A 25,270-nucleotide genomic window follows, 5' to 3' on the forward strand; every position below is an offset into this window, starting at 1 on the left:
GCATTCGCCTTCAGCATGTATGGCATTATGTATATACACAGCTTCATAATATGCTGTTCTTTATTCATGCAGGGTGGGTCAGGAGTCCTATCTGATAAAGTTCTCACCTCCACATTTTACAGGTACAATTATCATCAGCAAGGCACACTACTATGAATTTTCCCTCCCTCGAATCATGACAATCCTGATGATGTAGCTCTCTAGACTTCCTTTCAACTGACCATCCATTAACACCCAGCTCACAGTTTGCCTATTTCTGGTAAAACATCCAGATCCTTAACTCCTCCAAGATATTCACATAGGCTCCAAGTTTTAGACCTCTTTAACCAGCGCGCACAATGCCTCCAAGAGCTCCTATTTTCTTAACAGAAAAACAGACCTCTTCCTGACAGATTTGTTTCTGAACACAACAATGCCGTGTCTCCCTCTTTCTGTCTCTGTCTGCTTTCTCTTTGTGTCTGCATCTGTCTATGGATCGCCTCCGGCCTCCAGCTCTCCTTTGTCCGGCAAGTCTCCTTCTAGCATGACCACATGGCTTCTGTCTTCATTTCCTTCCTGTTGGTACTGCTTCCAGGTCAAGGGTTCACAGGTCACATGGACAGTATTTCTTATTATCCAAAGAGAATTATAATTGATTCCTTTACAATTCATGCAAAGTCTTAAAAGTCCCTTTCAAACGTTCTTAAAAACAATTTCAAATTCATAGACATTTTAAAAGAATTATACATTTTCCTCACTGTCCTGCTTTCAGGTCAAAGGTCATCACAATATAGTCAAGCATCTTTTTAAGATCTGCATTCAGAATACTTATCTATTCACTGTAAATTCTGCATGCAGCTTTACAGAAATTACAGGACAGAAGGACCACGATTTGGCCCATCATGTCTGTGCTGCTGCTAGCTCACAAACTGGAAGTTTCAACTGTAATTTCATTTTTCTACCTTTATTCTTATTTTATATATCCTTTCTTTCAAGTACTTATTTAACTCTCTTTTAGTGATGACATAAGCTGCGAAATTCCATAATCATAGAGCTGCAATAAGAACATAATCTGGAAACTGGGGACGGGACATTGGGACGAGGCCTAACTGGCAAATTTCCGGCCCTTTTTCTGCCCAGCAGCGATTTTGATAGATTTGTTGCATAGCATGATAAAAAGGAGACTGATTGTTTTCACCATCTGCCGCAGAAAATTGCACACAAAAATGAGAACAACAACCTTTATTTATATATAGTGGGCAGAATTTTGCCCTTGGTGGGTGGGTGGGCCCCACCAGCTCGGTGGCGGGTGGACAGCCGACTCCCACCACCAAAATGGGGCCCGCTGCCATTTTGAGTCGGCGGGCCAATTAAGGCCCGTCCAGTGGCCTTCCCGACAGGAAGCGCTATGGACTTCCTGTGCAGGAGTGGCGGGGGGGGGGGGGGAATTCCCCAGCTGTCAAAGTGCGCTCTTCAGTGCGCTGCTCCCTGAGGCAAAGTGCTGTCTCAGGGAGATTGGTGACAGGTAAGTAAAGTCAAAAAAATAGAGAAATATTAAAATTATTAACATGTCCCCCTCATGTGACAATGTCACACGAGACGGGACATGTTAATAAGAAACACATGAAGTTTATTAAATTTTTAAAAAACGGACATGAAACTTCATCCCGCCAGTGGATGAAGTTTCATGAATAATCTGGAGCCCATTGGGGCTCCTGGCCTACCCGCCAGCCTTAAGCTTGTACAGGCAGGGCCTTCATCAAAGGTTAATTAGCCTGTCAATGGCCAATTAAGGCCATTGACAGGTCGGTGGGTGGACAGATGATTTCACTGTCCACTCGCCTTCCTGAAGATTTAAATGGATTGGGATGACATAAGGGATTCCTCCCGACATCATCCTGCATCATTTTCCCCTCGGCGAGCGGGCCCCGCCCCCAAATCGCCAAGGGGAAAATCCTGGCCAGTGTATTTAACATAGCAAAGCATCCCTAGGCATTTCACAAGGGCATTAACAAACAAAATTTGACACTGAACTGCATTAAGAGATATTAGGTCAGGCGACAAAAAATTGGTCAAAGAGATAGGTCGGAGCAACTTTAAGGAGAGAGGGGTGGAGAGGCAGAGAGGTTTCAGGAGGGTATTCCAGAACTTAGGGCCTAGGCAGTTGAAGACTTGACCACAAATGGAGCAAAGAAAATCGGGGATCTGCAAGAGAGCAGAATTGAAGGAGCTCCAAGAATTTGGAGGGTTATCGAGCTTGAGGAGGTCACAGAGATTGGGAAGGATTTGAACACAAGGATAAGCACTTTAAAATTGAGCTAGGGTGAGGAGCCAATGTAGGTCATTGAGCACAAGGGGTGAAGAGTGAACGGCACTTGGTGCGAGTTAAGATACAGGCGGCAGAGTTTCAGATGAAATACAGAAAAACATAAAAGGACAGAAGGGGTTAAACGGTTGAGTAGCCACCTGTCAAAGGTGGCATTACTAACTGATACTGTGACCACAAAACAAACCACAAGGCATTTAATAACTGATTTGAGTTGAACCTGTGAAGGACTGAAAGACAGTCATGCACTCAACACATTGTGTGAGAGAATATATTTGTTACTATCTCCACAAGCTGCCAGATTCAAGTATGCACCAGTTACCAAACCACCAGTGCTTCCTGGAAGTTGAGATGAGAGCAGACGTAGGCCGTTCATACCTGCTATCTACTGAGATACAGTACGCCAGACCGAAGGCTACGTTGACTTATCACCATTATATCAGATCACAAAATTGCTATCTCTTCTGACTGCATAACAAATTGGTGTTGTGCCAAAGATACCAAGAAGTCCCAATCATAAATTCTTAAGTATTTCGACTTACATGAAACAAGGATGTCAGGCCCCCTCCCTCAGTCAATCGACGTTTTAAAGAAAGATTGTTGTCACTTTCACCATTTCAATGAGATAACCAGATTGTATTTAAAAAGACATTCCAAAAAAGATACAGGGCAGCTCAGTCACTCCAGCAAAGGCATAGTCCGTTCCTGAAATAGAGATTTAAGCCCATGTTTGAGTTTGTTTCAACCGTAAGCAAAAGTTGAAGATAGACATGCCTTCAAGGATCACTTAGAAAGGAATGTTAGGAGTGAGATAAACAGAGACAGGTCTCTCTCTGTTCATTACATTCTAACATTCCTTTACCTTTGACCCTTAGGAACCATTCAAACTTCCTATTATGATAACAGAAGCCAAGTTGTGTCAAAGAAATTAAACTGAGTACTGAAGCAATGCCTTCACGAAGATCACTAAAACAGTTTAATTGGTCATTGATCTCATATCACATTTGTGGGAACTTGCCGCGTGCAAATAGACTGTCACATTCCCCAATCTTATAACAGTAAGTACATTTTAAAAAAAAGGCTCTTTATTGGCTGCAAAGTGCTTAGGAATGTCGTGAAAGGTGCTATATCTAAACCCATGTTCTTTCTTAACGTGAGAGGGCAAAGTTGATTTAAGTACTGGATAAGACACATCTGCAATACAAGGTACGTTGCACATTTAGTGAATGGCTATAAAGGCTGGTGCACTTCAGAGTGATTTGATAATTCACACTGGAAATTAATAGATGTTTATCACCATGAAGTGGGCGATAACACCCCGTGAAAGAGTAAATTTTAAAACATGTTACTTAACAATGACCGGAGAACACTGCAGCAATGACGTACAACATTATGTAAAAATAACCCACATTCAGTTTACTGGAAATTTGACAGGTATGTATCAGCAAGTATATAAATTCCTTGTGTTGAATTCAAAGCTCATTGTACCATTTCTGACTCTAACTCGTTCTTCCACAGGCCTTTGAAATAAAGCCTGATGATTTAGGAGGACGAGAAACTGAGGAGAAATATTCCAAAACTCTTCACCTCCCCTTCCTCTTGAAATCAATAGTTTTTAAAATTTAGGCTTTGGATCATTTGTTCGTTTGGTCCACCTTCTCCTCTATTCTTTGCAAACTTTGCTAATGGCTTTTACAATGTGCGCTCATTCATTTAACAATAAAATCAAGTCTTTGTCCTTTCATGAGATGTGCCCATCCCTAATTGCCCTTGAGCTGAGTGGCTTTCTGGGACAATCCAGAGGGTAGTTAAGAGTCAACCACATTGCTATGGGTCTGGAGTCACCTATAGGCCAGACCAGGTAAGGAGACAGATTTCCTTCCCAACAGCACCCTAGTAAATTGGATAGATTTTTATGATAATCAATATGTGGTAACTGAGGGTGTAGCCCCTCCTGCTGTCTATCAGGAGTCATGTGATGTTCTGTTAAGGCTCCGACCAGTGAGCCCTTAGCGCGGGCAATCTGGGGGATGGGACATTCTGACCAAAGTCCTGATCGAGTGTGTAGCACCTGAAAAGCTCCCTGTAATAAAGTTTAGCTGTTTTTTTAAACCAGTCCGCTCCGACAAGGGTAAAATTAGCTCTGATTCTGCGCCTCACCCTGTCACTGTGAGTACAGCGAATTTTAAGAAAAAGAAGATTACTCACCAGTCATGCCACTCTTCAGCAGAATCGATATGTACGATGCGACTGTGGAAGACTGGAACCAGTATGTAAAGCATCTCGGATTTTATTTCGTAGTGAACGAAATTACTGCGGAGGAGAAGCAGAAAGTCATCCTTTTGAGTATATGTGGCAGTAAAACGTAAAACCTAATTAGCAACCTGATGGCTCCGAGCGCGCCAAATTTTAAGTCCTATAATGAATTAGTAGACCTGGTAAAAATATAGTTCCAGCCAAATCTATCCGTATTAATGCAGCATTTTAACTTTAATTCCAGAGTTAGGGCCCTGGGGGAGTCCATCGCAACCTATGTAGCAAACCTCAAGCAGTTAACAGAACACTGCAACTTCAGGGACACATTAAATAATACGCTGCTTGACCGAGTAGTTTGTGGACTTAAGGACAATGCCATGCAGAGCTGTTTACTTGCCAAGATCAACATCGACTTTAAGTGTGCCCTAGAAATCTCCCTAACCATGGAAAGTGCTGCGAGATACTCTCAGGCTTTGCAACATGTACAACATGGTGCCGTATTTCATGTTGGACGAGAACCTACTGCTGAGCGTGGTGCGAAAACCAGACCCACAGCATCGAAGTGAGATGCGATGGCCGCTGTGAGAAACATGAGAAAGCCCTAGTAGAAACGCTTCAGCGACAACTTCAAGATTAAGTTGTTATAGATGTGGAGGTGACCACAGAGCGGACGCCTGTAAATACAAGGAGGCCGAATGCCATAAGTAATGTCATGTGGTAAAGCAATGCCTGGCAAAGCTGAAGCAGCTGCAAAACGGCAAACCAACATGATGGGATTAAAGAATACAGCAGAGACAGAAGCTGCCGACACCGACATTTATTCTCTGTATAACGTAACAGCTGTGAAAACCGAACCTCTTACTGTGACAACCCAGGTTAATGGGAAACCACTAATAATGGAGGTGGATACGGGTACCTCAACTACATTGGTGGGAGAGCACACATTCAGGTACCTTAATGAAGGCAGACAGCCAATAAACCTGGAGTGAACAACTGCTAAATTAAGGACGTACACTGGAAAATCCATTCAGGTGAAGGGCATAGCCAAAGCGCCAGCTCCTTACAAGCAGCAGACAGCCCAACTGCCTGTAATAATTGTGAAAGGAGAAAAGCCCAGTCTTTCAGGCCGAGACTGGTGACAGAAGATCAAGCACAACTGGGTCTGAGATATTTCATCTCCAATCTGTTGGATTTCCAGAACTTCTAAGAAAATACAGCGTGGTTTTCGAGATGGATCAGAGAAGTGAAAAGGCATGCAGGCCAAGGTACATGTGGAGCCACAGGTAACACCTCGCTTCTTTAAGCTAAGACCTGTGCCTTATACATTGAAAGAAAAGGTTAATGAGGAGCTGTGCCAGTTAGAAAAGCTGGACACTATGCAACCTGTTCAAATCTCGGAATGGGCTGCACCCATAGTTCTAGTGGTTAAGTCCGACCACACCATACGTATCTGTGGAGAGTATAAATTGACCGTAAATAAGGCAGCCAAACTAGACAAGTACCCTATCCCAAGGATAGATGACTTACATGCTAAACTGGCTGGAGGCAAGTCCTATACAAAATTGGACATGAGCCACACTTACCAGCAACTAGAACTCGATAGCACAGGAATACGTAACCATTAACACACACAAGGGTTTCTATCAGTACAGCTGCCTACCCTTTGGGGTCTCATTGACGTGTGCTATCTTCCAGAAAACAATGGAGAGCCTTTTACAAGGACTCCCACCAGTAACTGTATATCTAGATGATGTCCTCATCACAGGGTTAACCGAGACAGAACACTTGACCAACCTGGAGGAGGTGCTAGGGAGGTTCATGGAAGCTGGCGTACAGTTTAAGAAGGGAAAGTGCACATTTCAGGCACCAGAAGTGACTTATCTAGGCCACAGGGTGGGTGCCATGGGACTTCACCCGGTAGAAGATAAAGTTCAGGCAATAAAAGATGTGCCATTACCATCCAGTGTAACAGAACTCAAGTTCTTCCTGGGCTTGATCAACTACAATAGCAACTTCTTATCAAACCTATCAACTGTGTTGACACCGTGATACTCATTACTAAAGCTTTGGGGGACACAACAGGAAGAAGCCTTCGTGAAAGCAGAGGAATTGTTGCATTCATCATGTTTATTGGTATGCTATGACTAGTTGAAAGAGTTGGTATTAACATGTGGTGCCTCTCCCTATGGAGCGGGAGTGTGTTATTCCATAAAATGGAAAATGGGTCTGAAAGCCCCACTGGCTATGTCTTGAGAACCCCCTCCACAGCTGAGAAGGGCTATTCCCGCCTAGAAAAGGAAGGCTTATAGGTAACATTCGGGGTGAAAAAATTCCACTAGTACCTGCATGATCACCATTTCACAATTGTGTCAGACAATTAAATATTAACGGGTTTATTCAGTGAGTACAAGGCCATACCACCAATAGCATCAGCGCGGATACAACAATGGGGCTCTGACATTATTTGAAAGCAAGTATACTTTTATGTGCCATCCTGGCCTACACATTGCAAATGCAGATGCATTCAGTTGTCTCCCATTGCCAGACAGTACTGGGCATACTCCCGCTGCGCAGGAATTAGCGCTATTATTGGACTTCTTAGATTCTTCACCTGTGTGTGCGAAACAAATTAGAAATTGGACAGAAATCCAACAATATTGAAAATCAAAGACTTTGGGTGCAATCATCCCAGATATGCAGTAAGTACGGTAGCAGGCAGGTAAAACAACAGTTTACCCGTTGGCTACAAAGGTGGCTTTTCATGCCGTTGTCATGAAGAGGTATTAATGTGTATAATGTTATTGGAAATTATTTTTAATTGGAATTGTAGTAGGGTCTGTGTCTGTCTATGTGTGTGTCTGTGTGTGGCTTAATTGGATTAAAGCCAGCTAGTCTGGGTGCTTTGATATATAGTAGTTTTGAGACGTTAATTAGATAAACGGAAGTTAAAAAGTAAAGTGCAATTTGCATTTGTTGAATAAAGCATTCAAAAGAATGGGTAAAATCTTGCACCTAGCTGGGAAACATAAGCAATGTGTTTATATTGCTAATAAAATTGGAATGAAAAGATTATTGTTAGGAGAGAAACAATTAAAAGACTTAGTAATACAATGGAAAATTTACATTCAAAGGGGAAGTTAGGTATAAACAGAAAGGAGTTTGTGTGTGTGAGGACAGAGGCACCTAATCAGCCTGTAAGCCCACAACTGTCTGCAAAGGAACCAAATTACAAGAGACCTCATTTTGAATTCGCAAGGTCAAATGTGCTTTGCCTGGTGTCTGTTTAATAGCTATGGGTTATTGTTTCCTTGGTGAAGATTTACCTGGAAGTGGTTAATTTGAGAATTTGTTTAAAAGTTATTATGGTAGTAATTTGTAGGCGTGTATGTGTTTAGGTTGTTGTTAAATTAATAAATGTTTAATTTAGTTTTATATAAAAAACCTCTTGAGGCTTGATGGTTTTATTCCTGAATTCAGAGCTGTATCTCAATCATACCAACTGAAAATATAGGTCATGACAGCATGGATTTAAACAACTTTACCAGCTGCTGTGTCATAACACCGTAATGTCCCTAACCCGCCAGATTAATTACGCATTCTTGGGAAACACACTGTTTCCATGGCAGGTGGGCTCTCATTTGCCCGCCATGCCATCACCCCGCTGCTTTAGCACACCAGGTGCTGTGTGTCCAGCCACGTACACACTTCTCAGTGCTTCCAGCAATGAAGACATGGCCCTGAAAGGCAAAAGGACTGCAGCCCCCAGGTTAAATAACACATTCCTCGAGCACCTTTTGGATGCAGTGGAGGCCCACTGTGAGTTCTTCTACCCCCGTTCTGGCTGCAGGATGGGCAGCAACCTCACTAATCCAGCTTGGGAGGCGGTGGCAGTGGTGGTCACTGCCAACGCCCTTCAAAAGAGGATGAATGATCTCCTTTGTTCCGCCAGGGTAAGTCACTCTTCTCATCAATCTCAACTCACACATTCATAAACCCATCACGTATCCATAGGGCCCTCAATCGCTGCCAGAGCAGATGGTTGCAAACTGGTTTTACAACGTCTTGAAACTGATTTTTGGCCTTCTTGCCATATTGCCCGCTCACACCACCGAACATGCCCAATGCCAATGGGCATGGATCAATCTGCCCTTTGTCTTAAAAGGATGGCCAAACTTGCCTTTAACCAAAGAATTGACACCATTCCATGTCAGACAGAATTGAGGTGCCAAGGTGGGATCTTGTTGTGGGGATCACGAACGATGGCCCCACCTCAAGACAGAGAGCTGCACTTGACAGAACTCCATAGTGCCCATTCAGGCATATCAAAAATGAAAATGCTTGTGCAAAGCTATGTATGGTGGCCAGGCATTGATGGAGGTATTGAAAATTTGGTCAAGCACTGTCTCCACTGTCAGCAACAACAGAAGTTGCCTGTTCTGGCTGCCCTGCATCTGTGGGAGTGGCCTGGTCGACCCTGGGTTTGATTACATATCGATTATGTAGGACCATTCTTGGGTACGATGTTCTTGTTGATTGTAAATGCACATTCCAAATGGATAGATGTGTATGAAGTCAAGTCCCCAATGTCAAATGCAACTACATCACAGTTTCAGCATACATAGCCTATCAGAAATGATCGTTTCAGATACTGGCACCGCTTTTACCGGCACAGTTTCAGAAATTTGAATGGAATCAGACATATTAAAACAATCTCTTACCATCCCTCATCGAACGACCTAGCTGAGATGGCAGTATACACTTTTAAGTCTGGTATGAAAAAGCTATCAGAAGGCACTCTGGAATTTCGACTTTTCCACTTTCTTTTCAGTTATTGTACAGCAGCACAACAGCACCGTCTGAATTATTGATGAAATGCTACCTATGTACACAGTTATGCCTGGTGATTCCAAAGTTAGAAGGGAAGGTAGAACATAATCAGAGTAATCAAAAATTGAAACATGACATACACAGCAAAGCATACACACTCACTTTAGGTGACGCAGTATTCACGCTAAATTTTGACGGTGAACTCTGTTGGGCTCCTGGAAGCATTGTCTCAGAGACTGGTCCATTATCTTTCCAAGTACAAATGGGAGATAAAATCATCCGTAAGCACGTAGATCATGTTCATGCCAGAGAGACATTCCAACAACCAACTATTCTGCCTCTGATTAATGTCGAACTGTCAATTCCTGAGGTGACTGATCAACCTAGAATAGACATGCCTAATGTCTCTGTAGAGTTGCCAAACCGTGAACTGCCATGTTCTGATGCTGTGTCTTATGCTGCAGTCCCAGATCCTGTCGATCCTGTTGAGGAACCTCAAGTGGTAGAACTATGATGCTCTAGCCATATAAGGAGAGCCCCTCAAAGGCTTGATCTTTAATCGCTTAAAATTGTATATATGTATATGTTGTTGGATGCTCAAATGTGCCCCTGTTATAGAAATTGTAAAGAACTAAAGGGGGAGGAAATGTAGTTTAGGTTCTCCTGCTGTCTATTGGGGGTCATATGACATTCTGTTAAGGCTCCAACCAGTGAGCCCTAAGCGCGGGCAATCTGGTGGGGTGGAGCTTCATGATGAGAGCCCTGATTGAGCGTGTAGTACCTGAAAAGCTCTCTGTAATAAAGTTTTGTTTCTCGACTTGACTCTGTCGAGTCATTACACAATAATAGCTGTCATGGTCACCATTAATGAGAATAGTTTTATATTCCAGATTTGTTAATTGAATTTAAATGCCACCAGATGCCATGGTGAGTTTTGAACCCATGAGCCCAGAGCATTAGCCTGGGCCTCTAGGTTACTAGCCCAGTAACAGTACCACTCCACCATGATCCCCCCCTTGAAGCATTCAAGCTTGTGCTTAGAAACAATAAACTGATTTTTTAAAGACAGCATGTTGATGTAGGCAAATAACAGTAGCAATATAGATTGCCATGGAGAAATAAAAGATGAGGGCACAGCACCAAGTGTTCTCAAATTCCTAATCCCAGCTGCATTAATTGGGGGGTTTGTAGACCGAAGGCTAGTAGCTTCCTCATAGAGGGTGCGCGGTTGTGGGCATGGGTGGGGAGGTCAGGAAGCTGAAGAGCGAGGAGAACTAGAAGGAGCCACACTGAGGTGAGGTCACACTGCTCATAAGTCTTATAAGAAATTACAAAATGTGCAAGAACTCAATGATTTGACTTAAACAAACAATATAATGTTGATGTTTAAAATGCCTCCAAAAAACTCCTTTGCTTGTCTGTAAAACATAGGTTTTGATAGACAAAACTCAATAATAGGTCATAATTCCTATCATGAAATTGTAGCTCTAAGCTGCAAAGGTTTTTATTTGAAAATGACAGAAAGACTGTCCATTCGCAGTGCATGCCAAGACTGCTGTTTCAAAGTTTCAATGCGCAGCTCCCAACTTGGATTCCTGTGTATCCAGGGAAAGTTGCTGCTGATAAAAGCCTGAGGGAAACCACAGTTAGAAACAAAAAAAAAGGTAACCAGAATTAGGCTTTTGATTAAAGCAAAGAAGAAAGAGGGGAGTTGCATTTATGTCACACCTTCCGTGACCTTGAGACGTCCTACAGAACTTTGCAGCCAATTAAGTACCTTTGAAGTGTAGTCACTGTTGTAATGGAGGGAATATAAAGCTAACATATGAACTCTTCAACTTTCTCCAAGGTAACTTGGAAAGCAAAAATCATGTGACTATTTGCTAGATGAACTTGCATTAAGTGACAACTACAAGCAAAAGCAGCAAATGTGAAGAACTCAAATAGGATTGCCACATAACCTTTTAACTGTATTTGAAATAATTATGTTAAATGTATTTTCTTCATTCGTGTCCATCTCTGAGTCCAAAAACAACCGGTAAAACAATTCATTTGTATAAATGGTGGCAAGTTCCAAAATGACTACAGCATCATATTTTGAGTTTAGAAGAATTTTTTGAATAAAAGTCATGAATGTAAACCTGTTTATGTAAGTAGAATCTTTCAGTGACAGTAATGACAGTTGCAATGATATTTGATACAGAAAGATTCAAATAAATTTAATCCTTTCCTAATTTGCCTGTATTTTGTGATATTTGCTATAAAAACTAAGCAGATAGAGCAGAAAAAGCTACTCTCTCATATTGCCTGAAAAGCTTTATTTATGTAAATAGCAGTAATTATTCATCTATCTGCAGTGGGTAAGAAATCAATTAAAAATCATTTCCAGAAATCGATTAAAAATCAATGCACTATCTCGTTAGAGGGCCTCTTAAACTGGCTCAAATTATTTTACATGTGAACCACCCTCTTCACCACTCACCCACCCACCCCACCCAACCCTACCCACCCCAAAAAACCCCCACCACCCATCCCCACCCGCCACCCCAATCCTGGTCCCACCACCACCATGACAACATGATCTCTTGAGCAATGGTATAGAAAACCTGTAATGTATGTATTTGTTTCTATATAGTGCCTTAAACATAATCAGAGCACCCAATGGCACTTCACAGGAGCAATATGAAGCAAAATTGTACATCGAGTCACGTTAGGTTTGGTCAAAGAGGTAGGTTTTAAGGAGCATCTTAAAGAAAGAGAGAGACATAGAGAGGTTTAGGGAGGGAATTACAGAGCTTAGGGTGCAGGCAGCTGAAGGCATGACCACCAATGGTAGAGCGATTAAATTTGGGCATGCTCAAGAGGTCACAATTCGATTAGTGCAGACATACCAGAGGGTTGTGGGGCTGGAGGAGATTACCGACATAGGGGATGGTGAGGCTGTGGAGGTATTTGAGGTATTTGAAAACATAGATGGGAATTTTAAAATTAGGGTGTTGCTTCACCTTGAGCCAGTACAGGTTAGTGGACACAGGGATTATGGGTGAACAGGATTGGGTGTGAGTTAGGTCACGGGCAGAAGAGTTTTGGATGACCTCAGGTTTACCGAATATGAGAGGCTGGCCAGGAGGGCATTGGAATAGTTAAGCCTAGAGTTAGCAAAGGCATGGATGAGGGTTTCAGTAGCAAATGAGCTGAGGAAGGGGCTGCAGTCAGGTGATGTTACGGATCTGGAAAATGATAGTCTTAGTGATGCTGATGATATGTGGTTGGAAGCTCAACTCAGAGCCAGCTATAGCACCAGCATTGTGATCAACCTGGCTCAGCCTCAGACGGTTGCCAGACAGAGGCATGGAGTTGGTAGCTAGGGAATGTAGTTTGTAGCGTGGACTAAAGACAATAGCTTCAGCCTTTCTAATATTTAATTAATGGGGATTTCTGCTCTTTCAGTACTGGATGTTGGACAAGCAATCTGATAGTTTAGCAGTCCAGAGAGGTGGTGGTGAGGTCGAGTTGTCACCTGCGTACATGTGCAAACGAAAACAGTTTTTCTGGATGATGTTGCTGAAGGGGGCTAAGAATTGACCCTTGGGATACACCAAATGTATGTGAGCAGGAACAGAAGCCATAGGAAGTGATCCTCTGGCTATGATTAGATAGATAAGAATGGGATCAGGCAGATGCAATCCCACCCAGCTGGATGACAGTGTTGGAGGAGCCAGTTGTCAGTAAATTATTACTCATTAAGGCGTTGGTGATCTTGTTGGTTGCATGTGCAGCTTTTATTCAGACAACTAATTCCCTATTTTGAATGATCATGGTGATGGTGCAGATTCTACATTTTCTGTGAAGAGGCAGTTATTAGTTTGAGTGATACTGAAAGAGTGTTTAGTGAGTGTAACTTGAAAAGCATCGAGTGGCCAGTAGAAGGGAGTAGTGCAGTATAATCAAACAGCAGCGAGTTGAGGGATATTCTCATTCATGAGATGGTATTAGGGCTTAAGGTCTGGCTGCTTTTGGAGTTGAATATAGCCAGATGCTGATTGACACATAACTAGGCGACCGCAGTCCATTACATTATTCATTCTGCAATTCCATTGAAACAAAAACATAATTGAGAGTACAACAAAAAATATGTTACATTAAATCGATATGATTTCTAAGAAGTGATGTTTCCTCCATAGAAATATTGATAGATCTTTATACATAATGAATATGATGACCATTAATTCTTACTGCTGTGAAAATTAGTGCAGTTATCTTGGCAAAATGTGGCTCCAGGGGTCATTGATGAGTGCACTTGCCCAGTAGTTGGCCTTCTTCCATGGTTGGCACATTTGATACATAAAAAAATGACTCGTGTGTGTCTTCAGAGTTTAGGCTTCAATTTGAACCAAAAAATAAATGATGCTTAGTGCTGATTTGAGTGTTTGGAATTTGACACAATAGGAGCAAGTGGAATATAATTTGATCCGTTGGAATTGTGTACAGTACAACTAAATTGAATTGGTCTGTTGGGCATTTCTATATAATAGATGTAGTATCATCCCTTGGATACATGTACAATAGGGGTGATGCTGTCTATTGGATTTCAGCGCAATATGTATGATGTGGTACATTGGATACCTATTCAATAGGTACGGTGTGGTCCTTTGGATTCCTGTACAATAGGGATGAATGGGAAGCACTTTGGCCCATTAGAATTCTATCCCTGGTTAAGAGTTCTGCAGAAATTACCTACATGTATAGGATTGATTATTATTTCCCAATTTATCCTGTCGTTTCTTTCTGCAGCTTTCATGTATTGCAATTTTCTGAAAGAGCAGATACAGATCTGTAGTTCTCACCTTCTCCTGAGCACCTGTGGCCTTTCGTACAATTTGAAAAAAAATATTCATTTTATACACATATTAAAAAGTGGAAATGAGTTAATAATGGATACCTGTCAGCGAATTACAAAGCAATAATCCAATTGAGGGTTTCCATTGACATTATAAACCACAAGAGCTGAAGGTTAATGAAGCTTGAGCAGTTCATTCGAACCTTGAGATTAGATTAATCCCTTAAGGTCACTGAGAGATATCTGTTACTCGACGTGATATGTACATATTAGTGAATTTCATTTACAATTCTATTTTTTTCTTTCTGCACTGCTGTTGCCTGGTTTGCTTTGCAGTTACCAAACTGCAAAGGAGCACTGTATTTGTGATGCGGCATCGGCACCACTGTCAGACTGTCTTTTTAAAGTGACTCTCATAAAAATCACTCCCATAATACATATTATGAAACGGTCTATTGCTTTGGCAGCCTATCTTATTGAATACTTTAATTCAGCCTGTGAATATTCAGGGAACATCAATCAGCATTTAAGAAAAAAACAAGCTGAAGCCATTTTATGCTCAGCATGTGGTAATTGTGTATTTTTATCTCCCTGTTGACCAGTTTTGCTTTTTATAAGCTATCCTTTTGTCAGCTGCAAGCTTGTGTGTTAGAATATTAAGCTTTCCTCCATTTTCACTGCTTTTATAGCAATGCACTGGGCTGCCTGGGAGCCAGCAATATTGATTCCTGAGGGTGCTCCCTAGTTAACGCCTAGAGTTCAAAGTTGGTGCAGTGATCAGAAGTCCTCCCTATTGCAAATATCAGTGGAAAGTTTTAACAACTTAACATTTTTTTTAATAAAAACTATTATTCAACTCACAGGAAGTGCTCTGTTCTGACAAAAGATTGGAGTTGTTTGGATGTGACACCGCCCAGTGATTTTATTTTGTCAATCCCTCCCTTGCATTCTATGGCTCCCCTGCTTCCACAATGACTCCCCCTCCCCACCACCAAGCATTGTCATTAATGCTAAACCCTAATCTGTCTTCCAAGAGGCTCACTTCAGTGGACTATCACAGTTTGAGATTTTGCATGCTCCCTACAACTCGTGGGACCTCAGTGGGTTGAATTGCTTGAATTAATCCCAACTGTGCTGAATGTGAAGGCAGTTTTGCTTGGCTTGCGTCTGCTCATCGGGGCCTATAGGCTGAGGCTGGCCAACCTCATTTCATTGAGGACTCAGGGATCGCAAGGTTTATATTGATTTTTGGGTGTGAGGCCACAGTTCACTGCGTGCTTGTGCTCATTCAGATCAAAGTGGGTAAGACGCAAAATTCACCTAGTCAACTCATCTGAATGATTGCTGCATCTCCAGCATTACCCCTTCCTTCTCAATGCTGCTGGGGCATCTGTGTATACAATGAGGGGCTCAAGCTGCATTGCTGCAGACCATGTGGTACAGGCAGGGGGCCTGCTCTTTTTCAAAGGAGGCTGACCCTTAAAGGGAAGCTAACAAGAATGCTTTAATGGAAATTCTTGAAAACTGAACAAGGGCTGCATTTTACATGGCCCCGCAGGGCGTGTTTTCAATGAGGGTGGCATGTAAAATAGTGCAGGTGCCCATCCCACCACCCTCACTCCCACCGCCGAGCTCGCCCCCATAATACGGGGTTGGGCAAGTGCCAAAATTGGCCCACCTGCCATATTTAAATAGGTAATTAAGGGTCAATTAAGTTTGTTACCAAGCCAAGTGACACTGATAATACGTTGCCCGAGCCATAAAACTTTTGGCGTGAGCAGCCAGGTGGGAGTGGGACAATTATTAAAAAGATTTTTGGATTGGCCAGCAATCCTGAGAGCAGAACATCCTCCCCTGTGAGGGGCGTAAGTCCCACTCGGCCCTTGCTTAGCCCGCCCGCAGCTCGTTCTGGCTGTGGGAAAGGCTGGGCTGGCCTGGAGTGGATTGGCTTCCTGCCGACATTGCTTCCAGGTGTTGTGGGGGTTGTTGGTGGATGAGCTGAACGTTCTACCCCTCCACCTCTGCCACCGCTCCACCCCTCAAACTTAATATTCTGCACGAGGTAAGCAGACTATTGGACGTAGCACTGGTGGCATTAGTGGTGCAGATGAACAGGAGGAAAGGTGACATGGTCCCACTATGGTGATGGGGAGCGGGCGTGTCAGAAAACCCTCAAGGACCACCATCGGCAGGAAGTGGGAGCAGGTGAGCAGCAAGGTCCAGTTCCAGAGCTTGGGTCTGACTGGCAGCTGTGTCACAAGAGGCTTAATGACCTCATTCAGGTCTTCAGCATCAATGAATGTATCTTCACATGTCATCTCCTCCACACAACAACAACCTCTCATGTTGCTCAGTGCACATACCCCCATCACTCATCCAGTACCACTCCCTGGCATTCAGGACTTGCCTAATATCCATATCCTGCAGCTCACCCTCACACACCTACCAATGCTGCCAACCTCATACCCTCCTCTTGCTACATTCACATGCCTCCAGCTAATCAGCTATGGCAGGTACATCACCCAAAAACAGTGCTACACAGTCACTGAAACTCTGCCCTCTCTCTTGAACAAGGTGGCGCACAATAGAAGAGAGTAGGGCAGATCCAATGGTGGATAAGGACGCCTGCATCTCCTGAGCCCCATAGAGGCAATGACAATCAGTGTCATGGTGCAGGCTGTGACAAGGATCATGGCACCCAATGATCCTGGGAACATTGAGGATGACAACAAGTTCCTCCTCAGCTCCTAGCTCACCCTCATCCTGCTACCTGGCCCGATGAGCAAGTTGCTGATTGTGTGACGATGGACCTCCTGCTTGCTGCCCCACCAACCTTTGCCTTCTGAGTTTCTACTTTCAGACACCCGAGAACTATTGCCTGTCAAGCTGCAGGATTCCTTGGAGAAAGAAGGAGCAACAGCGCAGCACTGATGAATAGACCCTCTCACTTGACACTCACAACTACCAGCTCAGACACTGGCACTGCACTCACCTTGGAAGTGAGTACAAAGTTGGGGATCAGCACATGGTATGATACTGGGCATGAATGGGCTGCAGCAGGCCAGGGGTAAAGGATGGGTTGTTTACCAGCTGACTGGAGAGCAATGTCACAGATGATGCTGCAGATGATTCAGCTGAGGACCTCGATGGGGTAATATTCAAAATAGGACAGAATAGGCATGCACTGATGCTGGGCATATTGTTGGCCTTCGTCACCATCAAGGAGTATGGAGGAGTCCAGCTCCAACTTGGCAGATAGCATGGTGCGGAGCCTGCCCTTTCTATAGTCTCTGGTCTACCTTCTTGCAGTGTTGCAACCTAGAGACATTGACACTGCTACTCCCATTCCTAATGCAGCCTTTATGTGGACAGGTCACTAGTCCTCGGTCATCCCTGTGCAGCAGCACTCTCTGTCAAATGCATCAAAAACTCTCCAAAAAACACCTGAGGATACCTTCAGAAATTTGCAATTGAAAAAAGTTTCAAGAATTTAATTCATCAGCAATCAGGGTACATGGCCCTTTAAGGAAGGCCACTGCAGGCCCCCTCTTGCTGTTGCACAGTTCTTTTGTCAGGAGTGGACTACACAGACATTGCCAGGATCTGCGATGTTCAAATTTGGAATCCTCCAGCCACATCAGCCGGTTGGCTGCATGGCATCAGGATAGCACCAGTTGAATGTCTTTGGGCACAACTGTGTGTGCCCTTATCTATAAATAATGCCATGTGGACTACCCAGGCGGTGGCCCATGGCAGTGCCTGTCCTCGGGGAATCAAAGAGCACCTTTGGAGTGCTGTTCAAAGCGGTACTACATGATTCAATTTTGCACCTGCTGCCTCTCAACAGCCTTCAGAATTCAAGAAGTTCCATCCCACCTGTTTGGTTTGGAGTTCGGTGTACCACTTATAAGAGTGTATGACCACTCTCCTCATAGTTACTTTTCCTAAATAACCTTTTCTTTAAGCAGACCTGTTAGCAAAACTGAAACCCATCAGATTAAAAGGGCAGTGGCTGTGTGGATGTGAAATTGGCTAAGGGCCAGAAAATAGTGGTGAACAGTTGTTTTTTTCTAGACTGATGGGAAGTGTGCAGAATTGTCCATTAGGTATCAGTTTTGGGACCACTGCTCTTTTTGGTATATATTTATGACCTTGATTTGGGTGCACAGCTCCTCATTTCAATTTTTGCAGATGATGCAAACAGAAGAGTAGAAAACAACAGGAGCATAGTTACAGACTTTGGGAGGACAGCCAGACTGGTGAAATGGGCAGACACAAGGCAGATGAAGTTTAATGCAGAGAAGTGTAAAGTGGTGTATTTTAAATTGCTGAAAAGAAAGACATGGTGCTGAAACTTTTCATCTTGCCCTCATCATGACAAATACAAGAATGCCAAATTTTAAATGATCACAACTATTTATACTGTAGGAGAAAAGGGTGTTGATTGGTTGAGAAGTTGACTCTGACTGGTTGACGCATTGCCATGGCGAAAGCAACAGGGAACTATAGACTCCCCAAGCTCTCAGGTAATCCAAAAAAGGCACAACACTTGAACATATTCCTTTTCTTTGCAGTGAACAGGTTCCTGTGAATAAATGCATGCTGCTTCTAGCAGGTGTAAATGAGCCACATTTTGAGTTTGCCTGAATCTTAAATTGGCTGTTACTGTAACTATTAGTGTACCCTGGACTGTTCAGCAAGTGCTGCCTAATCACAATTCACAACTGGCAGTGGAATTTTTTGGGGGGTGTTGCAAACATGGGCTGGTTGAGTACAGTCTATACTCTGCCTATTATAAACTTGTGAAGGGGATTCTGTTTTTTTGATTTGTTCACGGGATGTTGACATCACTGGCTGGGCCAGCATTGATTGCCCATCCCTAATTGCATTTTTAAGAGGGCATTTTTTAAGAGTCAACCACATTGCTGTGGGCCTGGAGTCACATGTAGGCCAGACCAGGTAGGGATGGCAGATTTCCTTCCCAAAAGGATATTAGCAAATCAGGCGGGATTTTATAATAATTGACAATGGTTTCATGGTCAACATCAGACTTTTAATTCCAGATTTTTATTGAATATAAATTTCACCATCTGTCATTGTGGGATTCAAACCCAGGTCCCCAGAGCATAATTCTGGGCTTCTGGAATACTAGTCCAGTGACAATACAACTATGCCACTGCCCTCCCCTTGATTTGATCAGCCAGTCGCTGGGGTGTATAGCCTACATACCTGGCATCACACCACACTGATACGTTTTAACAGGAGGAATTAAAAGAGACAAGATGAGCTAAACTCTACAATTGTCTAGGAGTTGCAGGAACAGAGAGACAGGGGTGGATGTACATGAGTCCCTGAAGGTGGCAGAATGAGTTGAGAAGTTATTTTTTAAAAAAATTATGGGTAGAATCTTATGTATGTTGAGCAGGCCCGGTGGGAGCAGGCGCAGAACTGATCGCCGCCTGCAATCGGCTGCCTGCTGCCACTTTACGCGAGTGGGCCAATTAAGGCCTGTCCAGTGTAATGTGCAGCCGGTAGTGCTCAGCACTTCCTGTGCTGGCAGGGGGAGGAGGGAGAGTTGGGGCCTGCGCTCTTTCGTGCATGAGTGCAAAAGAGCGCAGCAATCTCCCTGAGGCACGGAGCTGCCTCAGGGAGGTTAAGTAGATAATACAAATTTTTAAATAGTGAAGTAAAAAATTATTTAAACATGCCCCCTCATGTGACAGTGTCACATGAGCTGGGACATATTTGTGAAGTCAAGAACATTTATTTATTTATTTTATACAAGGCTCAGGAAACCTCATCCTGCCCGTGGATGAGGTTTCCTGAAAAACACAAAGGCCGCCTGGGCTCTTCACCTGCCCGCCAACCTTAAGGTTGTCAACAGCCTTAATTGCTTTTTTAATGGCCTTAATAGGCCGTTGACAGTTTGGTGGGCGTGTAGCCGCCTCTGGCGTGTGCCCGCCAGACAAAATATCAAAACGACGTCGGGAGGCAAGCCCAACATCATTGCGCATTATTTTATGCATCGGCGTATCAGGCCTGACCCCGCACACTCGACGGCAATATCCTGCCCTATGGGATCCTTGGCTTTAATAATAAAGAAATATTTGTAAGTACAAAAGCAAGGAAGTTGTGCTGAACCTTTATAAAACATTCATTAGACCTCAGCTGGCGTATCGTGTTCAATTCTGGGCTCCGCACTTTAGAAGGATGTCAAGACCTTAGAGATAGTGTGGAAGAGATAAATTGGAATGGTACCAGGGGCTTCAGTTATCCGAAAGGACTGGAGAATCTGGGGTTTTTCTCCTCAAAATAGAAAAGGTTAAGAGATTTGGTAGAGGTGTTCAAAATCATGATTGATAGAGTAAATAAGGAGAATCTGTTTCAAATGGCAGAAGCATTGGTAGCCCAAGAACACACATTTAAGGTGATTGATAAAATTCCAGAGGTGACATGAGGAAACGCTTTTGTAATTCAGCCAGTTGTTATGATCTGAATGCACTGTCTGAAAAGTTGGTGAAAGCATATTAAATAGCATCATTTAAAAGACAATTGGATAAATAAATACTTGAAAGGCAAAAGAAAAATACAGGGCTATGAGGAAATTATGCAATTAATTAAACACCTCTTTCAAAGAGAGGGGACAGGCTCAATGGGCTGAATCACCTCCTTCACTGTGTATAAAAAGAAAACAGGCATCAGGAAGACATAAACAGACTGGAGAAATATACAGAAACATGGCAGATTAAATTTAACACAGAGAAGTGCAAAGTGATTCATTTTGGTAAGAGGGTGGAAAGGCAATATAAACAAAATGGTGAAATTTTAAAAGGGGTGAACAGAGGCCTGAGGATATATATACGCAAGTCCTTGAAGATGATGGGACAAAATGAGAAGGCTGTTAAAAAGAAAATGGGAATCTTGGCTTTATAAATGTAACCATGGATTACAAAAGCATGGAAGATACGTCACACCTTTGTAAAACACTAGTTAGACCTCAGCCAGAGGCTTGTGTTCAACTGTGAGCACCACACTAGAGAAAGTAGGTCAAAGCTTTAGTCAGGATCTAAGAGATTTACTAGAGTTGCCAACTGTGATTAAATGTATTCCTGGAGGTTTCATCACGTGATTTTCCCCCACTCTCCAGCCATTAGTCACCAACACATCCATCCTTGTGACATACTGTCTTCCTATGCCAATCGGAAAGCAAAAAGACTCATTGCCCAGTTGGATGATGCTTGACTGTCAGCCAAACAGCCTTTTTTTCCCATTTTTGATATTTTTATATCTGGTAAAGAGAAATGTTCAAAAAAAATGACAAAAAAAGCCCCATCTTTTTTAATGTCGCACTGATTTACCCCAGGGTTGCGCACAGCAGTGTCCTGGAGATTGATCTTCAACTCCTGGAGAGTCCAGGCCAATCCAGGAGGGTTGGCAACTCTACCAGGCCTGAGAGAGTTCAGCAGCATGAAGAGGCAAATAAGCTGGAATAGTTCTTCCCTGCAGCAGAAAAGATTAAGAGGAGATTTGTTAGAGGTGCTCATAATTATTTTGATCAAGTAAATAAGGAGAAATGGTGTCCAGTGGTATAAGTTGACAACGAGATAACACAGCTTGAAGGTGCCTGGCAAAAGAATAAGAGGCATAATCAGGAAACATTTTTTTTTAACACATCAGTTTATTGTGACCTGGAATGCACTGGTCGGCAGCGTGGTGGAAGAAGATCTAACCTATAAAAGGGAATTGGATGAAAGCATGAAGGGGAGAAATACAATAGGGAATTATGGGATTAATGAGATAAATCTTTCAAAGAGGTGACAAAGTCCTAATGGATGGGCCGAGTTACCTCCTTCTGTGTTGTACAAAAAGGAGATAGGCTTAAGGAGGATCGAGACAGACTGACACATGACAGATTTCATGCAGAGAAATGCAAAGTGCTTCATATTGGCAGGAAGAATGAGGTGAGCTGTAAGACAAAATGGTACCATTTTAAAGGGGGTGTACATATTCAAATCTTGGAAGGTGTCTTGGACAAGTTGAGAAAATTGTTTTTAAAAAAAGCATTTGGGATCATTGGCTTTAAAACAGAGGTATTGAGTACAAGAAGAGCAATGCTACACTAGTCCTCGCACAGTTAGCCCCCCAGCTGTTCAGTTCTGGGCCCCCACTTTAGGAAGAATGTTAAGGAGGAGATTTGCTAGAATGGATTTAGATTTAACAGGGATGATTGGCTTCAGCTACAATGCAGAAGCTGGGTTCGTGCTCCTTGTTGTAGAGAAGTTTAGCAGGAGATTTTATAGAGGTCTTCAAATTCTGGAAGGGTTTTAAGATAGAGTAAATAAAGAGAATTTGGCCCATAACTTACAATCTCCGGGGCATCGTAACAGGGGAGGTGGGGAGGTACCTGAAAGATGCACTAGGGGACCTCCTCCCCCCTCCCCCACCCCACACCCTCCCCCCCACACATCGGCTGGAATTTTATTGCAGCGAGTCATTCTAACTTCCATTGACTTCGGCGGGAATGTAAAATCCCGCTGCTGTAAAATTCAGCCCCACCTCCCCAGGAGATCCCCATGTAAGGATTGCATAACAATTGCCCGGGAAGTTCAAACTTCCATTGGGCAATTAACCCACGCTGGGAACCATCCGATTCTCTGATTTAAATCACAGTCTTTGGATGGTTCCAACCATCTTACAGGAATACTTACCCAGGAAGAGTTGGAAGAATTAAAACCACTTCTAACTCATGCGTAATTAGAGTACTGCTGCCCCTCAACCTCCCATGGGACCCCTGGACTGCACCACCCCAACCCACTACTGGACATACCCCCCACCCCCTCCACTGATCCCACAACCACTCTCCTGACCACGCCAACTACCGTCGTGACCCCCTGGACTAGCCCCTCCCCAAACCCCCAACTACCCACCACATCTCTGATTACCTCCCCACACCTCCCACAACTACCCCTCCCAACCCCAAATAGCAACCCCCCTCCAATCCTCAACTACCCTTCCTGGTCTCCCCACCATGGAGCCACCACCACACCCCACCCCCTCAACTACCCTTCCGATCCCCCAACTATCCCTACCAACCTCCAACTGCTCTCTCGAACTCAAACCACCCTCCCCATCCCCCGCCCACCAGTCTACCCACAACCCCCAACTACCCTCCTGGTCCCCCCTTCCCATAGAACCCCCAAATACCCTCCACCCCATCGACTACTCCTGAGACCATCTAAAGATCTCCCATCCCACCAACTACCCTCCCGAACTCCAACTACCCTCCCGAACTGCCGACTACCAGACTACCGCCCCCATCCCTCCCGCCACAACTACAACTACCTCCCCACTGACCACCCACCCTGGAGACCACTGGACCTTCCCCCACACTGACCATCTGAATCTCCCCTCCCTGCCACTGGTCGTCCGACTCCCTCTGCTGACCATTCATCCTCCACCACCCGCTAACCACTCAATCCTCCCCAACAGAGCCCTCCTCCACTGATCATCTGACCACCCCTCACTGACCACCTGACACCCTCTCCCCAACCTCACGATCCTAGCTGCATACCTTACACGCTCACCCTCTCCCTGGCTTCTCATAGTGACTGGGACCTTTAAAGCTACCTGCTTTAGGGCAGCTAGTGTCATAACGAAAAGTGACGTGGCTTCCTTTACCCCGAAGCTGCTGCAATCAGTCGAAAGCCTCGGGAACCCACTGCACCGCACTGTTCTCACCCGACCTGAGTCAGAGGGTCGGGTGAGAAAGGTGCTGCTGCAGTTCAGTGCAGGGAAAGAGGAGCAGGTTGGCAATCCAAGTGATTGCCGCCCCACAGAATTTCTGGCTCATTGTTTCATATGTCAAAAGGCTCTTTAACAAAATGGCCCAAAGTTAAGATATTTGGCAAAGGAGCCAGAGGCAGAATTAGGAAACTTTTTTTTAGCACAGCAAGTTTGTAATCTGGAATGCACCACCTGCGAGGGCGGTGAAAGGATTCAATAATAACTTGCAAAAGGAAATTGGCTAAATACTTGAGAAGGAAAAAGAAACACCGGGCTATGGGCTAGAGCAGGGCAGTGGGATTAATTGGATTGCTCTTAAAAAGAACAAGCACATGTGGCCAAAAAGTGTACTTCAATAATATATCATTCTATGATTCTATTCTATAACCTGTAACTTTCTAACAAAAAAAATTTAATTGTATACCTTAGAAAAATCTATCTTCAGTTGTAAAAATGAAGCTTTCTCTCGTGCGTATCTATGAAAACCCAAACAGATTACAACACAAATTTCCAGTCAGGCATACATTTTAACACACGTTTATTATTTTCAATGCACTTCCATACCAGTGTTTTGTTTTCTTGCAGTTAGTGTAACACTTCACGAATGCAGATTACAATGGAAATATAGCCTTTTGATCGTAGGCTCAAGTCCGTCTCCTGGCAGCTGATCAGAGAATGGCATTAATGACATTCATGAAAATGTCTGAGAGCTTATTATGTGAAGAGAGGAGAAGCCATTTCTTACATTTGTGTCATCTTTCCTCCATCAGGTTGCTGCTATCATCCGACAGTCATTCCCCATTCTCCCTTCCTTCTCTAAGGCTATGTGCACCCTTCCTGAAATATTGGTCAGCTCCTTGGCTTGGCTCTAATGGTAGTACTCTTTGCTCTGAGTCAGAAGATTATGGGTTGAAGAACTCCAGGACTTATACACATAAGGCTGATGCTTCAGTGCTGAGGAAGTCCTGCATTTTCTAAGCTGCCATCTTTTGGATGAACAGTTAAACCAAGACCCCATTCAGCAAAAAATAGGTTAATATAAAAATACTCAGGGTGTTATTTAAAGAGCAGGTGGCGTTTCCGTGATCCTTTCCTCAAAAAATATCATTGAACACAGATTGCTGTTCATTCTCAGTTGCTGTTTATAGGCCCTTGCTGTGGACAAAATGGCCACTATATAACGGTTAATGCACTTCAGAAGCATAGCAGCTAAGTGCTTTCAAACATTCTGAGGATGTGGTATGGTGGTATATAATGCT

Source organism: Carcharodon carcharias, chromosome 20, assembly GCF_017639515.1.
Source record: "Carcharodon carcharias isolate sCarCar2 chromosome 20, sCarCar2.pri, whole genome shotgun sequence".
Classification (NCBI taxonomy): domain Eukaryota; kingdom Metazoa; phylum Chordata; class Chondrichthyes; order Lamniformes; family Lamnidae; genus Carcharodon; species Carcharodon carcharias.